A 15,319-nucleotide genomic window follows, 5' to 3' on the forward strand; every position below is an offset into this window, starting at 1 on the left:
GAAAAAAATCCCAAACTCAGGGCATCTGGAGTTCTGTGGTAACAGAAGATGATCCTGGGATCACCCAGGGGATCTTGGGAAAAATGAAAGCCCTGAGGCGGAGGCTTGCTAACTCCTGCCCCTTGCTTAGAGTCTAGGTGAGGGACCTCTTCTGAGGGACTGATGCTTTTGTGCTCTGGATGAGCTAAGGTGGCTTCAGGAAATGGGATGCATGTTTCAGAGTGCCTGAGAAAGCCTGCACAGTCATGAAGACGGTGTTCTCTGGCCTCAGGGTCAGGGCGGATTCAGGCTAGAGTCCAAGTGCCCTTTGAACCCCACCACTGTGGGCTCCTGTCCCAGCTGCTTCTGACTTGATAGCTCACTTGCATTTTTTCCTCATTGGTCTGGGTCATGGATAGGGATGTACTGATCATGCGGCCGCCTGTCCAGAACCCCTCTCTGGGTGTCTGGATCCTGGTATATCATATTTAATAGAAAGCTTTGGGTGAATGGATGGACTGGGTAGTGGCACAGTGTAGTGATAAAAGGGTGAATTGTAGCAATGGTCAGGCCACCTCAAGTCTCCCTTGAGGTAACTCACCTTGAGGTCTCCTGAACCCTCACCTTTCAGGTGAAAGATCATAAAAATCCCCACCTGAAATTGAAAACGGGAAATCAATAGAGACAATCAAAGAAATAAAAAATTGGTTCTTTGAAAAGATCAATAGAATTGATAAACCTGAGCTAGGCTAAGAAAGAAAGAAAGAAGACACAAATTACTAATACCAGAAAAGAAAGAGGGGACATGACTGCTGACTCCATGGAATTAAAAGGATAATAAAGGAATATTATGAACAACTTTATGACCACAAATTCGATAATCTAGATGAAATGAACCAAATCCTTGAATGACACAATCTGATAAAACTCACACAAGAAGAAATCTGCACTCTGACTAGGCCTATAGCTATTAAAGAAATTGAATAAAAAATTAATAACTTTCCCAAACAGAAAACACCAGGCCCATATGGGCCCATTGGTGAATTCTATCAAACATTTAAAGAAGAAATTATACCAATTCATTACAGTCTTTGTCAAAAGATAGAAAAGAGGTAATCACTTCCTAACCCATTATTATAAAAATATTCACCTTCATGTTGCTGGGGATTGAGTGAGATATGCATGTCACATATTGAGTGTGACGCTGATGGCTATGGAGGACATAGTAAAACTTTTTAAAACAAGCTTTGTTCTTTAGACCAATTTTAGATTTACTGAAAAATTGTGGGGCTCATTCAGAGTCCCCACATACTCCATTTCCCTGTTGTTAACATCCTACATTAGAATGGTGAGTTCATTACAATTGATGAACTCCTACTGATGATACATTACTATTAGCTAAAGTTCATACTTTATTCAGATTTCCTTAGTAAAAAAACTAGAAAAATATCCTTTCCTGTTCTAAGATCCCATCCAGGACACCACATTGCATTTAGTTGTCATGTTTCCCTAGCTGTGACAGTTTCTCAGATTCTCCTTTTTTTTTTTTTTTTTAAAAAAAGACACATTTATTCAGCGTCATGATCAGACTATTACATTTAGCAATCAACAGCATGGGTGCAAAAAAAAAAATCTACATTAAAACCCTTTGTTGGAATGCTTTACACTTTCCACAGAACAGAAACTAAAATAACCTGTTATACAATTAGTCACAAATACAGTCCTCGAGTTTTTTGCCCATACACATGAGTATTGTCTAAAACATGTCTTCTTTGTAGCAGCTAGGCCCTGCCACCACTGTGCTTGGCTGAGTTCACAAATCTGTTGTAACCTGTAGCTTCCCTGTCACTTCTCTGGCTCTCCTCTCCTGCTAAGCTTTGTTTCCTGGCAGTAATTAAAACCTTCTGCCACTGCCATAGCTGCTGCTGCTGCTGGAACCGCCATAGCCACCTTGGTTTTGTGGTTTGGCAAAGTATTGGCCTCCACCACCATAGGGGCCAGAGCTTCTGCCTCCAAAATTTCCTCCTTTCATGGGTCCAAAATTTGAGGATTGATTGTTGTAATTGCCAAAATTGTTATAGCTTCCACCACCTCCAAAGTTGCTTCCATCATTACCAAATCCGTTATAGCCATCCCCACTGCCACCGTATCCACCACCACCTCAACTGCCACCAAAGCCACCTCGACCACTGAAGTTCCCTCACGGCCAAAGTTGTCATTCCCACCAAAACCACCTCCACGACCACCACCAAAGTTTCCAGAACCACTTCGGCCTCTTTGGCTGGATGAAGCACTAGCCATCTCTTGCTTTGATAGGGCTTTCCTTACTTCACAGTTGTGGCCATTCACAGTATGGTATTTTTGAATGACAATCTTGTCTACAGAGTCGTGGTCGTCAAAGGTCACAAAAGCAAAACCTCTCTTTTTGCCACTGCCTCGGTCAGTCATGATCTCAATCACTTCAATTTTCCCATACTGTTCAAAATAATCTCTTAGATGATGTTCTTCAGTGTCTTCTTTAATGCCACCGACAAAAATCTTTTTCACAGTTAAGTGGGCACCGGGTCTTTGAGAATCCTCTCGGGAGCAGCCCTCTTTGGTTCCACGACTCTTGCGTCCACCTCGTGCGGCCGGGCGTTCATGGCCGCGTCCACCTCCTCCACGGTGGCGTACGTGACGAACCCAAAGCCTCTGGAGCGCTTGGTGTTGGGGTCTCTCATTACCACACAGTCCGTAAGCGTCCCCCATTGCTCAAAATGGCTCCTCAGACTCTCATCGGTCGTTTCGAAGCTCAAACCTCCGATGAAGAGCTTCCGCAGCTGCTCGGGCTCTTTGGGAGACTCTGACTTAGACATGACGGCGGTGGGAGGGGAGACTTTAACGATGCTTACTCGGCGGCGTCCAGGGGCAGAAAGCCAGATTCTCCTTGATTTTGATGACCTTGACTGTTTTGAGGACTAGTCAGGTATTTTGTTGAATGTCCCTCAATTGAGATTTGTCAGATATTTTTCTCATGGTTAGACTGGGTGACAGGTTCTGGGAGGGACGGTGAGGTACAGTGCCCTCTCCGTCATGTCATATCAAGGGCGCCTGCTGTCAACATGACTCACCACTGTTGATGTAGCCTTGGTCACCTGGCTGAGGTGGTTTTTGCCAGGTGTCTGTGCTGCAACTTCCTTTATGTCCCCCTCCATACTGTTCTCTCAGGGGGAAGTCACTATGCAGCCTGCACTTATGGTCCTGGCTCCCTTTCCTTTGAAGGACTGGGGCTCTGCTCCTTCAGGGAGGAGTATCTACATAAATTATTTGGAATTCTTCTGCACAGGAGATTGGTCTCTTCCTATTTATTTACTTATCCATCCACTCAGTCATTTATCTATATCCATATGAACCTACAGATTTCTGTTTTGTGCTTTGGATATTTAGTATGCAGTGCTACTGTATTTTGTTGCTCAAATTACTCCATCTTTGGGCCATCTTCCAGTTGTCTCCTGTGTCCACACTGACATATTTCCATTACTGAGTATTTTTCCTAGTACTTCCTTGTTTTCTGGCAGGCTCTAGCTCCTCTTGCATATTTGCTGCCCCTGCCCTAGAATCAGTCATTTTTCCATGAAGCCCTGGTTCCTTTCATTGGAAAATGGTATTAGAAACCATTTTTCTGGTTCTGGTCACTCAGTCAGCTTCTGCCATTGCAATGACTGTAAGATCATCACAGCCCCTCTGGGTGGACTGTTGCATCATGTGTAACTGATTTGAGTGGTTTCCACTCTTTCCAAGACTTTTTTTAAAAGGAAGTTCACATTAATAGATGAATCCAGGTAGGCTAACTGTGGTAGCTACCCTCAAATCTCCGGTGCTTTGTGTAATAAAAAATGTATTGTTTTTTTTTCTGGACTCCAGAGGGTGACACATTTTTCTATAAAGGGCCAGGTAGTAAATACATTCAGCTTTGTGGGTGATAAGTTCTCTGTCTTTGTAGTGTGGAAGTGGCCATTGAAGTACATCAACAAATGCTATGTTCCAATAAAACATTATTTACAAAACAGGTAGTGGGCAGGATCTGGCTTGCAGGCTACAGTGTACTGACCTCTGTCCTAGTCCAGTGCAATTGTTGGGGTGGGGGCTGCACCATGCAGTCATTTAGGGGCCTAGACTCCTTCCACCTCATGATGTCATTAAGCTCAAGGCTAAGCTCTACCTCACTGCTGGAGGGCAAAGGAAAATAGACAATCTACATGGGAGACGTTATGATGGATCTGGCCTGGAAGTGGCATGCATCATTTATGGCACCTTCTATTGGACAGAGGTCAGTCACCTGAGTCCACCACTGCAGAGGGCTGGGAAATACTGTTTTGTAGTGTGCCCAGGAGGGAGAGGAGAAAAATATAGTGGTGAGCACCTGCACAGTGGAGTATCTGGGACAGGCAAGGCAATAGGCTAGGCTCTATCCACACACTAAGGCCCCTCTCTCACATACTGAAGCTCTTCCACACAGGCCCCTCCCACACACCGAGGCCCCTCCCACACAAGGGTCCTCCCACATGCCACAGCTCCTCCCCCACACTGAGGCTCCTCCCCCCACACCGAGTCTCCTCCCACCCACTGAGGCCCTTTCCACATGCCGAAGCTCTTTCATACAGAGGCCCCTTCCCTACACGGAGGATCCTCTTATACATTGAAGCCCCTCCCACACAGGAAGGCCCCTCTCATATACTGAAGCTCTTCCACACAGAGGCCTCTCCCGCATACCACAGCTCCTCCCCCAAACTGAGGCTCCTTCTGCATTGACTCACTTGTCTTCCTGTGAAGCCCCACCTGACAACAGGCTTGAATACCTCAAAAAAACAAGAGTCTATTCTCTCTCCAGTGGCTTTGCTCCTCTCTCTGTGTCCAGGCCTGCAGAACTGGTACAGAATGTGAGTGGACAGGAAAGATCCAACTCTCACTCTTGCCCCTGGGTAGGCTGTGTCTTTGCTGATATTTTTTTAAAGGTTCTTTTAAAAGTTATCCTGTTTGTGTCTCTGCCCTGATTTATATTCTAGTGACTATTAATTGCCTACCAAATGAAAGTTCAACTTTTGTAATTAGGCTGGCAAATTCTGCATAACATTTTTGACTGTGTGTTGGGGCAAGGAGGGTGCATGTGTTAATGGCATTGAACTAAGCCACACCTCCTCCCCTAGCCTGCTGATTAACCCCAGGTTCACTTGGGGCTGTCTGGTACTCTGCTAATCAATGAAGTAGCTGGCTCTCTTTGCATTTACATCCTGACTTGACTCTTAGCCAAGGGCTGCTAGCTTTGGTTCCAAAATGCTTTCTGTGCTCAAAGAGGGTGCCTCTCTGCTATGCCACTTCTGTAAAGGGAGCTGGCTCCCTGAGTGGGCAGGGAGGGTGTTCCCTAAAGAGGCAAAAGGGAAAGGGTCCTATAGAGTAGCCAAGGTGCAGAGAGCTCCCTACAGTTGCTTTGGAGCATGCAGGATAAAGCTCTCGTCAGTTTCTTCACAAGAAATCTTGCCATAATTCAGCTAAATAGATCATGGTGCTGTGTCAAGAATCATAGCCTCAGAGATGTCTTTAATTTGTATTGTATTAATCTTTTAAAAACACAACTGGACTGGAAGCATCCATTTTCAGCAGCAGTAGGTTGCTTGGCTCTGACTGTGGAAGTGCTCTCCAGCATACTGGCAGAGTGGACAGGTGTGAATAGCCTAGGAGCCAAGAGTTCTTTCTAGAACAAATAAGGAAAGCTTAAAGAATGGTGCCGTAAGTGAGGAACATTTGTGCTGTAGTCCCAGGATATCTTCATGACCAAGGCAAGGCATTTCTACACCCTCTGTGACCACTGCTCCCAGGTACATGGAAGAATAAGTGGTGGTATGGATATTGCCTTGTGCATAGCAGATGCTTAATTCATGCATCTGGAAAAAAGGGGGGTTAGATTATTAACAGTTATGGACACCTATGCACTAAGTAACACAGAAATCACCTTTATAAAGTAGAAACTACAAAGAAACAAGAAGACTTAGATAGAAACATGCTAATAATGGGAGATTTTAACATAACCACACTCAGCACAATATAATCAAGTGGATAAAAATGTAACATAATTAATGAAGCAGATAATTAATATGCATATACAAGTTTATGCCATCATAATATAGGCTATGCTTTCTTCTTAAGTGCATGTGTAACATTTGCAAAAATGCATCATATATTAGGTTACAAAGAAAACTTCAGTCATTCTATAAAGTAGAAATATTACCATACTCTGATCAGGATGCACTAAAACTGAACATTAACAAAACCAAAACCAAAAAGACACTTTGATCTAGAAGTTTTAAAAAGCTCTATTTAACAACTCTTGGATGAAAGAGGAAAAACAAATAAATTGAAAATGAAAAAGAAATGATAGTGAACACACTATCTAGCAGAATTTATGGGACACATTTAGATCAGAAAAATTTATATCCACAAACACTTTTAGCTTTAAAAAGTAAATGAAATGAACTAAATTCTCAACTCAAAAAGAATCACAAAGTAAACTAAAAGAAAGTACAAGAAAGAAAATAAGGCCTAGAACAGAGGAATAATAGATGTAATTAATAACTCAAAAATCTAGCTTGAAACATTCACAAAATGCTAACAATAAAAAATTGAGGAAAGCACAAATATATAAAATAAGAAATGACAAGGAGGGCATACCATTAAGATAGAAGAAATTAAACACATTATGAGAATATTTTGCAGACCTCTATAAAATATTTATTAAAACCTGGATAAAATACAGTGCCAAAATTGGCTCCATTCATTATAAGAAGCTTAAATAAACTGATTTCTAGAAAAATCTAGAGAAAATCACTCAGGAAGTATTCCACCAAAAAAGCACCAGGCCTACATGGTTTCACAGGGGAAGCCTATCAAGCTTTCAAGAGTGGATATTCTCCATTCTTTATGAATTGTTTCTGAGTATTGAAAATGAAGGAATACATTATAGTTCTTTTTTGAAAGCAAGTATAACATTGATACCCAAATTTTTAAAAAGCAAGCACAAAAAATGAAATTACAGAACATCACTTATGAATATTGAAGCAAAGGTGCTAAACTGAACCCAATATGACATTGAGAAATCAATGCACCATGACAAAATAATTTTTTTAGGAATGCAAGTTTGGTTCAACATGAGAAATCCATTAATATAATACACTTAAGAGGGAAAAAATTGTAGGATTACTTGCATAGATCCTGAAAAACCTTTTATAGAATTCAACACCCATGACTTATATATCAGTTAAGAAAATAAGAATAGATAGATACTTCTGAATATTATAAAATACTTTAGATGCCTGAATTCTGTAGTTGGCATCTTATTTGATGGAGAAACACTGGAGACTTTTCCACAAAGATAATTTTCAAGGGAAGGATACCCATTATCTCCACAATTATCTCACAATTGTACTGGAGGTATTAGAAATTAGTGGCCTGAGTATTAGAAAAAAAGAATCAAAACTCCCTTTATTGCACATCATATGATAATATGCTGAGAAAGTCCTAGAAAGTCAATGATAAAAGCAAATCAAACAAAATCACTCCAGTAGCAGGCTAAAAAATTAACATACAGAAATCAACAGCTTTATTATACATAAATAATAATGAGATAGAGGACATGATAGCAACAGAGAAGATAAAATACTTAGAAATAAATCTAGCAAGAAATGGGCAAAACCTATATTAGGAAGACTTTAAAACACTTTTGAAAGACACAAAAGTAGTTTGAACAAATAGAAAGGCATCCTTTGAACTTGGATGACTTAACATCATAAAAAAAAAATGCCAGTTTTTCCAAAGTTGATTTATGACTTGACTCAATCCCAGTGAAAACACCAATAAGCTTTTTTATGGAGTTAAGACAGTTGATACTCTAGTTCATATGAAAAAGCAAACATGCAATAACCATGAAAATCTTGAGAAATAAAAGCTTTTCAGGGGGAATAGCTCTACCAGACATTAAAATGAACTCTAAAGCCTCTATAATTAATCTAGTATGGTATTGTGGCATGAACAGACAAGAGAGGGGTGAAATTGAATGCAAAGCCCAGAAGTAGAGCCAATGGCATATAGAAATTTAGTATTGATAAAGGTGGCATCTCACATTATGGGAGCAGATTAATTTTTCAGTGCATTTTGCTGGGACTACTGGCTAGTCCTTTGGAAAAAGAGAAAATCAAATGTATTTCTTACACTGTACACAAGAATAAACTCCAAATGGGATCTGAGACCTAAATATAAAAAATGAAATCATAAAAGTGCTGCAGGAAAACCTGATTGAATTTCCCTATGACATGGGCCTAGGGAAAGGTTTTCTGACTATGACTCAAACTCTAAATTTAGTAAAAGAAAGGATTGATACATTTGATTATGTAAAACAGAACACTTTTGACAGGGCAAAAACCAAAACCAAACCACCATAAGCATAGTCAAAATGTAAATGACAAAGTGGAAGCAAATATTTGCAACATATATCAGATGTGAAGGGTTAATATCTTTTTTTAAGGTTTTGTTTATTTGAGAGAGAGAGAGCATACAGGCAGGAGCAGAAGGGGAGGGAGAGGGAGAAACAGACTCCCCTCTAAGCAGGGATTCCAGGATCCCAAAATCATGACTGGAGCCCAAGGCAGGCGCTTAATCAACTGAGCCACCCAGGTGCCCTAAGGATTAATATGTTGCATATATAAAGAACTATTAAAACTAGGGGAGAGGAGAACCCGATAGAGAAATGGGCAGAAGATGTAAAAAGATAACTCCTAGATACAGGAAACCGACTGGTAGTTAGTTGGCAGAGGTGGGACATGGCGGGGTGGGAGAAATGGGCAAACTTTTTTTTTGTTGTTATTGCTGTTTTGGTTTAAATAGAATTTTAAAAAATGAGAAGAAGATAATTTGCATAAAAGAAATTCAGGTGGTCTTTAAACATATGACAGGATGTTCAACTTCACTTATAAGCAGAGAAATGCAAATTGAGTGGACTCTGAGATACCATTTTTCACCCATCATGTTGGCTCAACAAGACATCTGTTGCCAAAGCTATGGGGAAATAGGCTCTCACATACATTGCTGTGGGAATGCAGATGGGCAAAACACTGTCAAAGGGAAATTTGGCAATATTTATCACAACTACCTTTGCATTTGCATTTTGACCTAGACATCGTACTTCTAAGAGTTAACCCTCAAGATATATCTCAAAAGTATGAAAATACTCATGCATAAGATTATTCACTCCAGAATTATTTGTAATTGCAAGATATTGGTAGCAATCTAATGTCCAAACATGATGGAGTGGTTGAATAATCATTGATATGCACATACAATGGAGACTATGCACTTGTCAAAAGGAAGAAGGAGGTCTCCGTGAATGAGCATGGGGGACTCTTCTAGGATATAGTGGTAAGAGACAAAAGCAAAGCATGGAAGAGTGTCTTCATGGGGATGGGGGTGTTGAAAGCAGGAATTGAATGCAGATGAACACAAGGGTTCTTCTGGGGGGTGATAGAGTGTTATAAAACTGAATGGTGGTCATAGTTGCACACTATATAATTTATATTCAAGATTGAGCAAATATGTAATTTTATTGGGAGTAAGGGGAGCCAGTTTTCTCCAAATCAGTGAAGGAAGTTACTCACATAGAGAGGTGGATGGGAATTGGAGGTGTCTGCATGAACATGCACACACATACATAGAGCTAGGTAAAGATGTAGATGGAAGTATCGATGTAGCTCTGTCTGTTGACAGAGCCTAAAGGCAGTGACAGCTCAATAGCAAATCAACCCCCCAGGTCTGATTATCTAAATAACTTCTCCACTAAAAGACACCAGAAATCTTTAGAGATTTGGTTAATTCCAGGGCTGGGGCAAAGATAGTAAAAGATGGACTGGAAAGTAAGGAAGTCCTCAAAGAGTGATGGAGATGCGGTAAAAGGACATAAGAACTAGACTCCTGGGGGTCAAATCTGGGTTAGTTGAGCAAATTATCATCAAATTCATATAAATAAGTAAGTGGAGAAGAAAGAAAAGTGTTTCTTTTTTGCAAATTGACAATGTAGAAGGGATTTATGAAGTCCCAACATAAAATTCTTATTAATTTCAAAGGAAATTAGGAAATTTCTAATTTTGGAAAATTAGGAAAATTCTAATTTTGCAGTGGAGAAATATGGTAGACCCTACCTGAATCAAGTGGCCAAAGTTAACATCACTAATAATGGGATAGTAGCCACCCTGTGCCTCTGGATATGATGCACTAAGGGAGGACACAGAATCATTTCTGTGATCTGCCTGCCAAAAATGTACATCCTGAATCTTTTGAGGAAACAGCAGACATACCCCAGTTGAGGCACTTTTGCAAAATAATTGTACAGTACTCCAAAATTTCAAGGTCATGAAAGAAAAAAATCCAGAGGAACTGATCCAGATTAAAGAAGCCTAACAACTGATCCAGATTAAAGAAGCCTAACAGATAAAAGTAGTTGTTAGTGTGATGCTGGACTGGATCCTGAACCAGATGAGGTTTTGTTCTTTTCCTTTGCTCTATAGTACATTATAGGACAATTGTTGACAGTGGAAGGTCTGTAGATGAGATAATGGTTTTGTGTCAATGTTAATGTTCTGATTTTTAGGAAATAACACAATAAAGTATTTGGAAGTAAAGGGGCACCATGGCCTCATCTTACTCTCCTATACTTCAGAAATTTTGTGTGTGTGTGTGTGTGTGTGTGTACGTGCCTGTCTAGAAAGAGAGGGAGAGGAAAGTGAATGAGGTATATGTTAACATTTAGGTATGTGGGTAAAGGATATACAACAATGTCCTATTTTTGCAAATTTTCTGTTAAGTCTTAAAATGTTTCAAAATAAACATCTATAAAAATGTGTTGGTAGTTAGTGATGGAGAATTAAATGAGATAATAAGTATAGGTGCTTACTGCTGGGCCTCAAACATAGAATCACCAAGGAAATGTTAGCTCTTACTATATGACGGCTCCCTGGTGGGTGTATTCAGGAGTCTCTCTGGTGAGTGTGGTTAGGAGTCTCCCTGGTGGGTATATTGAGTGTCTCTCTGGTGGGTGTATTCAGAGTCACCCTAGATGTATTTAGAGTCTCCCTGGTGGGTGTATTCAGAGTCACCCTAGATGTATTTAGAGTCTCCCTGGTGGGTGTATTCAGAGTCACCCTAGATGTATTTAGAGTCTCCCTGGTGGGTGTATTCAGAGTCACCCTAGATGTATTTAGAGTCTCCCTGGTGGGTGTATTGAGAGTCTCTCTGGTGAGTGTATTCAGGAGTCTTCCTGGTGGTTGTATTCAGAGTCACCCTAGATGTATTTAGAGTCTCCCTGGTGGGTGTATTCAGGAGTCTCTCTGGTGAGTGTATTCAGGAGTCACCCTGGTGGGTATATTCAGGAGTCTCCCTTGTGGGTGTTGAGAGTCTCTCTAGTGAATGTATTCAGAAGTCTCCCTGGTGAGTGTATTCAGGAGTCTCCCTTGTGGGTGTTGAGAGTCTCTCTAGTGAATGTATTCAGAAGTCTCCCTGGTGAGTGTATTCAGGAGTCTCTCTGGTGGGTGTATTCAGAGTCACCCTGGTGGGTATATTGAGTGTCTCTCTGGTGGGTGTATTCAGAGTCACCCTGGTGGATATATTTAGAGTTTCTCTGGTGGGTATATTCAGGAGTCTCCCTTGTGGGTGTTGAGAGTCTCTCTAGTGAATGTATTCAGAAGTCTCCCTGGTGAGTGTATTCAGGAGTCTCTCTGGTGAGTGTGGTTAGGAGTCTCCCTGGTGGGTATATTGAGAGTGTCCCTGGTGGTTGTATTCAGGAATCTCCCTGGTGGGTGTATTGAGAGTCACCCTAGATGTATTTAGAGTCTCCCTGGTGGGTGTATTCAGAGTCACCCTAGATGTATTTAGAGTCTCCCTGGTGGGTGTATTGAGAGTCTCTCTGGTGGTTGTATTCAGGAGTCTCCCTGGTGGGTGTATTCAGAGTCACCCTAGATGTATTTAGAGTCTCCCTGGTGGGTGTATTCAGAGTCACCCTGGTGGGTATATTGAGTGTCTCTCTGGTGGGTATATTCAGGAGTCTCCCTGGTGGGTGTATTCAGAGTCACCCTGGTGGGTGTATTCAGAGTCTCTCTGGTGAGTGTATTCAGGAGTCTCCCTGGTGGATATATTTAGAGTTTCTCTGGTGGGTATATTCAGGAGTCTCCCTTGTGGGTGTTGAGAGTCTCTCTAGTGAATGTATTCAGAAGTCTCCCTGGTGAGTGTATTCAGGAGTCTCCCTTGTGGGTGTTGAGAGTCTCTCTAGTGAATGTATTCAGAAGTCTCCCTGGTGGATATATTTAGAGTTTCTCTGGTGGGTATATTCAGGAGTCTCTCTGGTGGTTGTATTCAGGAGTCTCCCTGGTGGGTGTATTGAGAGTCTTCCTGGTGGTTGTATTCAGGAGTCTCCCTGGTGGGTGTATTCAGAGTCACCCTGGTGGGTGTATTGAGTGTCTCTCTGGTGAGTGTATTCAGGAGTCTCCCTTGTGGGTGTTGAGAGTCTCTCTGGTAAGTGTATTCAGAAGTCTCCCTGGTGAGTGTATTCAGGAGTCTCCCTTGTGGGTGTTGAGAGTCTCTCTAGTGAATGTATTCAGAAGTCTCCCTGGTGAGTGTATTCAGGAGTCACCCTGGTGGGTATATTCAGGGTCTCTCTGGTGAGTGTATTCAGGAGTCTCCCTGGTGGGTATATTCAGGAGTCTCTCTGGTGAGTGTATTCAGGAGTCTTCCTGGTGGGTGTATTGAGAGTCTTCCTGGTGGTTGTATTCAGGAGTCTCTCTGGTGAGTGTATTCAGGAGTCTCTCTGGTGAGTGTGGTTAGGAGTCTCCCTGGTGGGTATATTGAGTGTCTCTCTGGTGGGTGTATTCAGGAGTCTCCCTGGTGGGTGTATTGAGAGTCTCTCTGGTGGGTGTATTCAGGAATCTCCCTGGTGAAGAGTCTCGCTTGTGGGTGTTGAGAGTCTCTCTAGTGAATGTATTCAGAAGTCTCCCTGGTGAGTGTATTGAGAGTCTCTCTGGTGGGTGTATTCAGGAGTTTTCCTGGGTATTTTGAGAGTGTCCCTGGTGGTTGTATTCAGGAGTCTCCCTGGTGGGTATATTGAGTGTCTCTCTGGTGGGTATATTCAGGAGTCTCCTTGCTGGGTGTTTTAAGAGTCTCCATGGTGAGTGTATTCAGGAGTCTCCCTGGTGGGTGTTTTGAGAGTGTCCCTGGTGGGTGTATTCAGGAGTCTCTCTGGTGGGTGTATTGAGAGTCTTCCTGGTGGGTGTATTGAGACTCTCTCTGGTGGGTGTATTCAGGAGTCTCTCTGGGCAGTTAATTTTAGTGAGTCTGGGAGGAGGAATGGAATGCTCTCCTGGGAGAGAGGAATGTAAGACAGGTGGTGAAGCTCTGCTTGGGACAGTTTGGGAGATGCTGGAGCACAGGGTGGAGGAATGCACAATGTGAGGAAAGCTGAGGACATTGGAACTGACACTGGAAATGACTCTGGGTTTGCAGGTGAGGAATGTGGTCTTAGGTGGGGGACCCAAATCCAGGAACCCTGACTAGTGCCAGCCTCTGGAGAAGTTCATATTGGTCTATGGAGAAATGCAAGAAATTACGGTAATATGGTGCTTGAACAATCATGTTGGGAAGTGTTGCCAACTTCCTTTTCTTGGGAAGGACAATCTTTTATGTCCAAGCTCATTTTTTTAAACATCAAATATGCCTTCTTTTATGAATAATATTGAAAGCAGATGGCAAGTTTTTTTAGTGTCCTTATTTGGCAAAATAAAAAGTTGTCAGTCCTATATTTGTCTCTTCATTACATTTTTAAAAACTGGATCATAAAATTGAAACATCTGGGAACCTGGGCATCTATATTTCCTAAACAGAGTTTCATGGCACTTTCCAGTTTAAAAAAGAATGTATTATTAAAAATAAAATTATTAATGTATTAACATCAATGTATTAACATTAATAAATTATTAATAAAAATTGATTTATTGTTATTATAAGATTTTAAACATACAGAAAATTATAGAGAATAAGAGGAATGTTGGTTTACCTGCCCTCTGGATTTCAGAGAAGCCCACAATCCTCTGTAGTGACAGTGTTTTTGCCATTTCTATTGTCATTGATGGTTTGTTTACCTACCCCTGCTCCTGCAACCCATTAGTGTGACATACTCAAAGGCAGGGACTAGATATTATCCAGGCACATGCCATTCAATGCAGTTCTTTTCACAGAGTTCTTTGGGAGCCGCTTTTTTTGAAGCAACCATTTACCTCTTTTTAAAAAATGTGGTAAAATCTATGTAACATGACATTGCCATCTTAACCATTTTCAGGTGGACCTGAATTTAGTGGCATCAAATATATTCACATTACTGTGAAACCATCACCAACATTCATCTACAGAGCTTTCCATCTTCTTCACATTAAACTCTCTCCCCATTAAATACTACTGGGTCATTCACCCTCCCCAGACTCTAGCAGTCACCCTTCTACTTTTTTGTCTCTGTGAATTTGGCTACTCTGTGTGCCTAATAAATGGAAGCATTTGTCATTGTGTGTCTGCCTTATTTCACTTAACATAATGTCCTCAAAGTTTGTCCATGTTGTAGCATGTGCCAGAATTTTCTTCCTTTTTAAAGCTAATATTCCATTGTATGTACACATCATATTTTGTTTACCCATTCTCCTGTCTACGGAAATCTGGGTTATCCTTACCTTTTGGCTCTTGTGAATAGTGCTGCTATGAACATGGATGTTCAAAAAATTTTTCAAGTGCCTGCTTTTAGTTTTTTGGGGATATAGGCTTAGAAGTGGAATTCCCGGATCATATGATAATTCTGCGTTTAATTTTCTGAGGAACCACCATACTGTTTTCCACAACAGATGCACTGTTTTACATTCCCACCAACAGTGCCCAAGGGTTCCAATTTTTCCACTTATTATTTTCCTCTTTTAATGATGATAGCCAATGTCATAGGTGTAAAGTAGTATCAAACCATTACACATAAAGCTTTATATTTTTATTACCAAGTAATATGCGAAGCAGACGTCCACCCTTTGTCCCTGACTCCTTGTCCTTTCTTTGGCCCCTAACACCCCTCACTGTGCTTGCATTGTGCTCAAGTCTATACATGAAAGGGACTCTGCTCATGGCATGGTTTTTAATTTTTTTAAAAGATTTTATTTATTTATCCATGAGAGACAGAGAGAGAGAGGCAGAGACACAGGCAGAGGGAGAAGCAGGCTCCAGGTAGGGAGCATGGCATGGTTTT

General features: G+C 41.3%; 1 protein-coding gene and 1 pseudogene across 6 annotated transcripts in view; one reads left to right on the plus strand and one right to left on the minus strand.

Moving 5' to 3' along the window:
- LOC121499484 (calmodulin-binding transcription activator 1) overlaps nt 1–15,319 on the plus strand; it is a 734,632-nt gene that overhangs the window by 230,483 nt on the left and 488,830 nt on the right. The gene's annotated exons all lie outside the window — the stretch shown is intronic.
- Nucleotides 1,874–2,834, minus strand: LOC121499485 (annotated as a pseudogene).

The sequence above is a fragment of the Vulpes lagopus genome, chromosome 10 (genome assembly GCF_018345385.1).
Source record: "Vulpes lagopus strain Blue_001 chromosome 10, ASM1834538v1, whole genome shotgun sequence".
NCBI lineage: Eukaryota > Metazoa > Chordata > Mammalia > Carnivora > Canidae > Vulpes > Vulpes lagopus.